Here is an 8,400-nt window from a genome sequence, read left to right as displayed (position 1 = left end):
CCTTGTTGCACCTAACTTCTTGGAAGTGGGGTGATAACAGTATAGAGCAAACTCCCTCAGAGCTCCTTCCTTCTAAGGCCCAGCCATTCCCGTTCCAGGGGCTGTCTGGGCAGACACTTGCTTCTGGATGGTGTTTCATAGACTGAGCCCTTTCACACTCACTGTCTAGAAGGAGCTGAGGGTAGAGGGCGTTGATCAGCCCCCAGGGTCACAGGGCCCAGGACAAAGAGGATGGGACCCCACTGGTGTTCAGATGCAGAGGGCAGTCCTTTTCAGCAAGTGTCAGTGGAGAAGTAAGGCTACTCTTTACTGAACAATTCCCATATTGCTGGCACTGGGCTAAAATGCTCCATTTATACATGGATCTTATTTAATCTCACAACAACTGAGCCAGGGAAGGAAGTATTTTTATCTCTTTTTTACAGAGGAGGAAGGGGAGAGGTTAAGTAACTTGCCCAAAGTCGCTGAGCCAGTAAGTGAGGCCTGAGGCTGGGATTCCCACCCTGAGACTGCCTGCACACTCGAAAGGTTCAGAGGATAAATAACCAGAACCAGGGAGAGGGTTAGGAAAACAGCTTCTGAAAATAAATGTCAAAGGAAAAAGGGGGTGGAGTGGGAATGGGGACTCAGAGGCCCCTTAGATGCAGAAACGTGTGTGTGTTGTGGCGGTGGGGGGGAGGGGGGGAGGAGTGGGGTGTGCATATGCAGTGACTTTCCCAGTTTCAGAAGGAGGGAACCTTGGGCAGTAAACCTTTGTGGCGCATGGAACAAGTTTCCAAGGAACCTGTCGATCCCAAATTAGAGTCTGGCTGGACCCGGTAGGGAGTGTAGGCAAAGCCTTGTGGATCTCCTGGTTCACACGGAGCAGTCCCGCACTTCTTTCCAGGCAGGGCAGAGCTCCGTAGGGGAATTCTAAGTGTGGGCGGTAGCTAGGGTTTGGCGATGCTGAAGGGCTGGAGGCAACGGGAGGCTATTTCAGGTGCAGGGGGCCAGACCCCGGAAGGCAGACCAGGCCGGCGAGAGTAGAGTTGGTCCAAGGCGGAGGTTGAGGCATTCGACCCGCGAGCCCAAAGCCTGACAGGGAGAGGGGCAGGGGCCGCTCCGCCCTTCGCCGCGCGCTCCCGCGCTGGGGCTGCACCCGTAGCGCGGCTCCTTAGTATTCCCCCCACGGAGCCCAGCGGCGCTGCAGAGGCTGCCCGGGGGAAAAGCGCCCCGCGAGGCTCAGGCCCCGGGCGGTGGGGGCGGGGAGGTGGGACGGGAAGCCTCGGGGATCCGGGACCCGTTGGGACAGAGCCCTCCTCTCTTCCCTAGCTGGGAACTCTGCCGAGGGCGGGGGCTAGAGGGGACGAGGTGGGGGACCCAGGCGCCGCCGCTGTCATCGGCGCGAGGTGTGGCGGGCGGCCAGAGGAGGGGAGGCGGTGTTGAGTGGCGTCCTGCGCATCCTGTCCTGCGCCGCATTCCCGGGCTGAGAGCTCAGATAAAGGGGAGGGGGTGTTCCAAGCTCCTGCTCAAGTGTCCCCTTCCTACTCTTGAGGCCCCGGGATGGGGGAAGGTCCATGGCCCGCGTCTCCTGGAGTGACCCCCTCACTTATTCCTTCACTCTAATAATTTTAGCGGGACTCTGGGATGGGGGCTCGGCCCGAAGAGGTAGGGCATCGCCGCAGTGGGTAGGCAGAGAGGGCGGGACCGTGGGCTTTGAACGCCGAGGGAGGGGTGGGGTCTGGGAGCCGCACAGTGAGGGGGCACTTGGTGGGTGCGCTCCAGGACGAAGATTTCAAGGGGGCATAAAGTACTCTGTTGAATGTGCCTTGTGCAGCACGGGACACATACCTCCCTTCACTTGTGTCCGGATTTGTTATTCCTCTGCAAGCACACCATGTCCCCAAGTCACGTCCTTACCCGTGTTCGTACGTCCCCTTACAATACTCTGCCTGGCCCCACCTCCCAGCCCACACACCCTAAGAGCTTCCCACGATAGAGAAGAGGTGGGGGAAGGGATGCAAAGAAGGGAGAACAAAAGCCATCCCCTTCATTGAAGGCTCCTCCCCCCAGTGCATTCCTACCTGGGCCTCATAACCCTACTAACAACCTGTGTCTCACTGGGGTCTGAGAAGTGTTCTCAGTCCTTGAGCAGTGATGTAGAGGGATGGGGTGTGGTTAGGGCAAAGGAAGTATGAGGATATTCAGGAGTCTGGCTTTCCTGGGGGCAGGGAAGGAATGAGATGTAGTGAGGTCTTGATCTGGTTAGAGTCTTCCTTAATTACACACTCCTGGGGGCAGAACATTTGATCTCCCAAGCTAGTGCTTGAAAAGGGAAGCCAGAGGGCTGGGGTGGGGGAGAGTGTTGAGCCTAGAGTTGGGGCTGCTTCCCCTCACCTCCCTCATCCCATCTGCCCCAGAGAGGCAGTTGCAGCCCCAAATGACCCATGTCATGCCCCTCTCTGTGCCTGAGTGCAGAGAGTAGGGACAGGTAAAGACAGTAAGCTACTCTAGGCTGTACTCAGCCCCCCACAGTATCCCCCTCCTCCACAGTGGCCCCAGGGAGAGGGTCCTGGACAAGGAACTATTAGATCTAAGCCTGGGTGGCCAGACCCTGAATTCGAATCTGGAAATCTGGGGCACCTGGGGCAGGGCAGCTGCAGATTTAGAGTACAGGCAGACCTGGGGTCAGAGCCCAGCTTTTTGCTCTTTGACCTTGGACAGGTTGACTTCTCTGTGCCTCCATGTCCTCATCTATAAAAAGGTGTAGTGATCATTTCTACCTCATAAGATTGTTGCAAACATGAAATCAGTTAATACATGTAAAGTGTGTGCCAGGATCATAGTAAGTACTCAAAAATGTCAGCTACTATTTTTATTAGTATGACTTTTGAATAAAATATAAGAACAGATAGGAAAATGCCGTGTAGTGCTTGGTGCATAGCTGGGATCCAGTAAACTAAGGCAGGGGGTGGGGAAATCCACCAACCCCATTCTGGCCACGGGAATGATTGGCATTTTGCTGCAGGCTTAGCCCAGGCTGGCCCACTTCCTGGGATAGTTCTACTGGGGCCCGAGTAGTTGGAAAGGAATGAGAGTGAGGGTGCTGAAGCTCACTAAGGGGTAGAGAATGTAGCAAGTGGCTGAGGGACCGTGGTTTCTGCATGTGACCTCTTAGTGCACTGATCCTGGGTGTGTCTGGGGTGGGGAGGGGATTCTTGCCCTCCAATATTCATTCATTCTTCAAACATTTACTGGATATTTGTTGTGTGTCAAGCACTGTGCTGGGCACTAAGATACTGTGATGAACAAGAACAAAGACAGATGCTGCTTCAAAGAGCTTAGTCTAATAGGGGTATAGATGCTCTTCAAATAATAATGCAAAAAAAAAATGTATATAATTACAAGTCAAGGTAAATGTTACTGGTACAGGATCAAATTCCAGCTCTAGTGACCTGAACTAGTCTAGTGCAAAGTCGAACGTCCTCTAATGCCCCGCAGAGGAAGCCGGGCCCTCATGACTCTCCAGGTCCCTTTATTTAGCCTTTTGGTATCTGACTCTGAGTATATCTTCATTCACTCTGTCCCTGCCTCACTTCATTTATTCAACATACCTTCACTGGTCCCTTCCATATGCCAGCCCGAGTGTATGGAGCTGAGGGTGTGGGGATGAACTGGTTACAGCTCCCACTCCCTTAAGGTGTGGGGGACACAGCTCACAGGGGGACACTGATATATAAACCAACTAATACAATGTGGTGCGTAAGTACTACAGCTATGTAAGCACCCAGGGCTGGAGGAAGGGACCCAGGCTTGAATTAAGCCTTGAAGGCTGTTTGCAGTTAGCAAGAGGGGAGCAGGGAGCAGTATATACAAAGGTCCCAGGCTAGGTAAGAGCAGGGCACAGAGGCCATTCCAAGTCAGGATGAGGAAGGAACAGGGTCATGGAAAGATGACACTGACAAAGACTTCCCCTTTGCCATGATTCCTCCTCCATCAGGCCATCCATTTCTCACAGCCCAGAGGGCTGGCTAGTCTTGGGCATGTGGTTCCAGCAGGTCTACAACTCAAGCATCCTATCCTCTCCTACTTCTGTAGCCCTCTGCTCTGCCTGTTCCCTGCTACACATAGCACATCTGTCTGCAGCATTTCTGAGCACCTGTTGTCTTCTATCCCCATTCTACAGGAGAGATGATGTGGCTTGGGTGAAGTCGCAGAGCCAGTCAATGGCAAAGCCTGGATCTGAATCAGACTTAACCCATCCACGATTCTGTGTTCTTCCCACTACATCAAGATCCCTTGGAAGGGGGCCTGAGGGAACCTAGAAACGCACTTGGACCACTTTAGAGTGACACTCTTTCCCCTTTACCCTACCCTGGAGGGGGGTCTGCACTTGTGGACAAAGGCTGCCTCAGTGTTCCTTCTTCAGAGAAGGGAGGGAAAGAAAGAGGAGGAGAGCTAGGCCCCCAGGTGCTGAAGGCCCTTGTCAGGAGTACAGTCCAAGAGTGGGATAGGGTTCCACCTTGGGGGGCAGGTCTGACAGGCAAGCAGCTCTGTCCCTCCACTTTGCCTCCCTGCCCCTCTCTGTTTCTCATTAATTATTCCTGTCTCATGGAGCAGGAATGAAAACAGACTCGAGATCTGGCTGGAGGCCTGCTGTGACATCAGCCCCGAGGTGGCTGCCCTGACCCTGACTATTGGGGGCTGGGGAAGACCCCCTTCCCCACTTTGTCTTGGCCTGACAGGAAGAAGGAGAAAGGCAGGAGACAACCCTGCCTGAACCCCTCTCCCTTCCCTGGGCATTGAACTTGGGGCATGTGAATGAAAGAGGTGGCATTTGCTTGAGGGGACCAGGAAGGGTGTGTCTGCGGGACCGTGGGGGGTGTACAGGAGGCTGCTGTCCCCTGAAGCCCCTGATTCCCACAAGCCTACCACTCCTTCCACCCCAGCACCGCTCCCGGGCATGGTCCTCCCACATCCTCTCCACCTACTTTTGAAGTCACCACTGCACTCTTCCCTTGTCCCACCTTCCTCCCAACCTCACCTCCCTTGACCTTTCTGAGCCTCAGGTTCACAGTTAGGCTTCTTCTCAGTCTTGGTACCTGGCCAACCAGACTCTTCTTGGCTCCAGCCTCTTGGCTTTCACACCCAGATGCTGACCTCTCACCTGCAGTGACCTCCTCCTCCTTCCTACTTGGCCTCCACTTAGTACAGCACACTGGAGTACTCTATGATCCTGGTTATATCACTTAGCCATCTCCTCCAGACTGCAAGTCTGATACCCTGGGCTCCCACCACTTCCTCCTGTTCTGCCTAGTTTCAAAATCTTTGGTCCCCAAACCCCTTCTCCCCACTTGGGGGCCTCCTGGTGTAAACTTCTCTCCCAGCCCAACCTGGACTATTCCCACTCCCAAACAATCCCACCGTGATCTTTCTGAGCAACGTTTTTCTTGTTTTGCTCATTTCCAATAAAATTCCCTCTGCAGCAGCTGTGTAGACTTTTCTATGCTACTTGAGCCCACACTTGCACCTTCTTCCCTTCTTACCTCCTACTTGACTAAAATAATGCATTCTTGCCAGGCACTGAGTTGCAGGCAATGGAGATAAGTGTGCTGCCTTCAAGAAGCCTCCAGCAGGGGAATATAAAGGCAAGTGACAGAGTGATATAGGGATATTCCAGGTGTCACTGATGGATTTTGAAGGGGAGAATGACGTCATGAGCACAGTGTCTGGGAAGTGAAGTGAGGCCAGTGTGGGATGTATTGGAGGACACAGAGATGGTAGCAGGTAGACAGGGGAGGAGGCCACAGTCTAGGTGGAGGATAGTAAGTCCTGGATGGAGATGGGGTGAGGAGGTGCTGCAGAGATGATGAGGAGAAGATAGGTGTGAGGGATAGGTGCAAAGGTAAGTAGCAACATGCTTAGTGACTGATTGGGTGTGGAAAGGGAGATACAGTAGATGTCTGAGCCTGGGAGATTCTGAGGACTGGGCAATCAGGCATCCTTTGGTACCATTTATGGATTTAGGAGTACAGGAAGAAGAACAGGATATGAGAAGGAGAACAATGGGCTCAGGTTGAAGCTTTCAAAGAAGGTGCCCAGTAAGCCATTGAATATATGGATCTGGAGCTCAGGAGAGAGGTCTGAATTGGAGTACCAGGCACAGCGTGGAGTCCAGGGATGAAGTTCAGATCGTGGGCAGGATTGCCCAAGAGAGTTGTACAGAGAAGAGAAGAGAGGTTGAGGTGGGTATGTGGGGAATGCCCCCTCACTGTTCCTAGGCATCCTTCATGCCTCTCTGAGAGCTCTTATCACATGAATTATCTGTTTGTCTTTTCTCCCTGGATGTGGGCTCCTTGAAGGAGGCAACACATCCTTACAACGCATATTTCCCAGGAAGATATACATGGGTCTGGCACAAGATAGAAGCTCATTAATGCCTGAAGGATGGAAGAATGATTATAGTAGTATGTTGCTGCTGCTGCTAAGTCGCATCAGTCATGTCCGACTCTGTGCGATCCCATAGATGGCAGCCCACCAGGCTCCTCCGTCCCTGGGATTCTCTAGGCAAGAACACTGGAGTGGGTTGCCATTTCCTTCTCCAATGCATGAAAGTGAAAAGTGAAAGTGAAGTCGCTCAGTCGTGTCTGACTCGACCCCATGAACTGCAGCCTGCCACGCTCCTCCGTCCATGGGGTTTTCCAGGCAAGAGCACTGGAGTGGGTCACCAGTGCCTTCTCCGAGTAGTATGTTGAAGGCTTACTATGTGCCAGGCACCTTTCTAAGTGCTCTACATTTAGTAATTCATTTAATCTTCAGGACAACTTAACATTTCCAACTCTCAATGGAAATGTACTCTTGCCATTTCCATATTACACATGTGAAAACTTGACTAAGAAAAGTTAAATAACTTGTTCGAGATCAAGTGGAAGTAAGAGTTAAGATGTGAATCCAGGTAGTCTAAGTCCAAAGTTGATGCATTTTACTCCCACACTATTCTGCTTCTCAAATAAAATCTTGTAATAAAATCAGCTACTCTTGATTGCCATTACTGAATGCTTACTGTGCCAGGCACTGTGCTAAGAACATTATTAGGTTATTTAATTTATTTCTATATAAATGAATGAATAGATAAATGTTTCGGTGGATGGAGTAAAATATGTAGTACATATATATACACACATACATGAAACAAGTGGATGAATTATGGATTAATGAATCAATGAGTAAAGGAAAAAATAAGTGGCAGGATGGATAGATGGATAGATAAGTGAATGTCTGTATGAATGAATTGTTGAATAAATGGATGACAGGTAGGTGAATGGATAAATGGATATATGGATGGATTAATAGTAGGATGAATGAAAGGATAGGCAGCAGGTGTATGGATGAGAGAATGCATGGATGGATGGACGGATAAATGACTGTGAAGAGATGAAAAAATAGGTGAGTTGGTGAGTGGATAGAAGGATAGAAGGAGAAATGGAAAGATGAATGGATACAAAAGCATAGATGAGAAGATTGTTAGGCAGATGAATGGGTGAATGGATGGATGAGTAGATAAATGAATGGATGAATGGAAAGACGGATTAATGGTAGCATGAATGGATAAGACAATGGGCCTATGGATGAAAGGATACATGAATGGACAGATAATTAGATGATTAGATGGCTGGATGATTGGATGGTTGGATGGATGAGTGGATGTTTAGATGGTTGGCTGGATAAAGGAATGAATTCTTATATTTGGGGCTATAAAAGAGAATAAGAAAACCCACAAATTATAGCCTTTATCCTTTTCCCTCTATGTAGCTATGACTTCTCTTAGCCATTTCTTCCACATTGGTGTATGGAGTATATCTTGTCCTTACCCACCCTCTGCAAACCCACAGCCAAGCACCAAAGTTTGGTCCTAAACACCTCCCCACAGCCCCCAGTACAGAGACATCCTGGAATGCATTCCAGCAATCCTGATTCCTTTCCTGGTCTTCTGCCTTGATGTCCAGGGAAAGCACCTTCCAAATAACCAGCCTAGAAAGAAGGCGAGTGGTGGTTGAGGGGGAGGATGGGGGTGATGGGTGCTCCCCGCTCCATCCCCTGTGTGGTCTCTTTAATAGGCCTAACCCAGGGCCCCAGGACCCAAGCAGATGCCAGGATGGAAGGCTGAGATTAAAGTGGGAAACCAACAGGCATCTCAGAAGTTGTTAGGGGCACAGTGTTAGGGAGAAAGGAGTGTTCTCTGGGGCTGGCAGGACAGCCACATCTATTCTTAAGTAGAGAAGGCGTTTTCAGAATAGCAGTCAGGTCAGGCAAGCTAGAAGAAATGAGGCAGGCTCCATCTCTGAAGACATTCAATTAGAAGTCCTTAGCTTTACCACAGGGGAATTAATGGCAGCCGCTTCACATGGTCGCTGAGAAAAT

This window comes from Bubalus bubalis, chromosome 1 (assembly GCF_019923935.1).
Source record: "Bubalus bubalis isolate 160015118507 breed Murrah chromosome 1, NDDB_SH_1, whole genome shotgun sequence".
NCBI classification, from domain to species: domain Eukaryota; kingdom Metazoa; phylum Chordata; class Mammalia; order Artiodactyla; family Bovidae; genus Bubalus; species Bubalus bubalis.
This window is presented reverse-complemented; position numbering follows the sequence as displayed.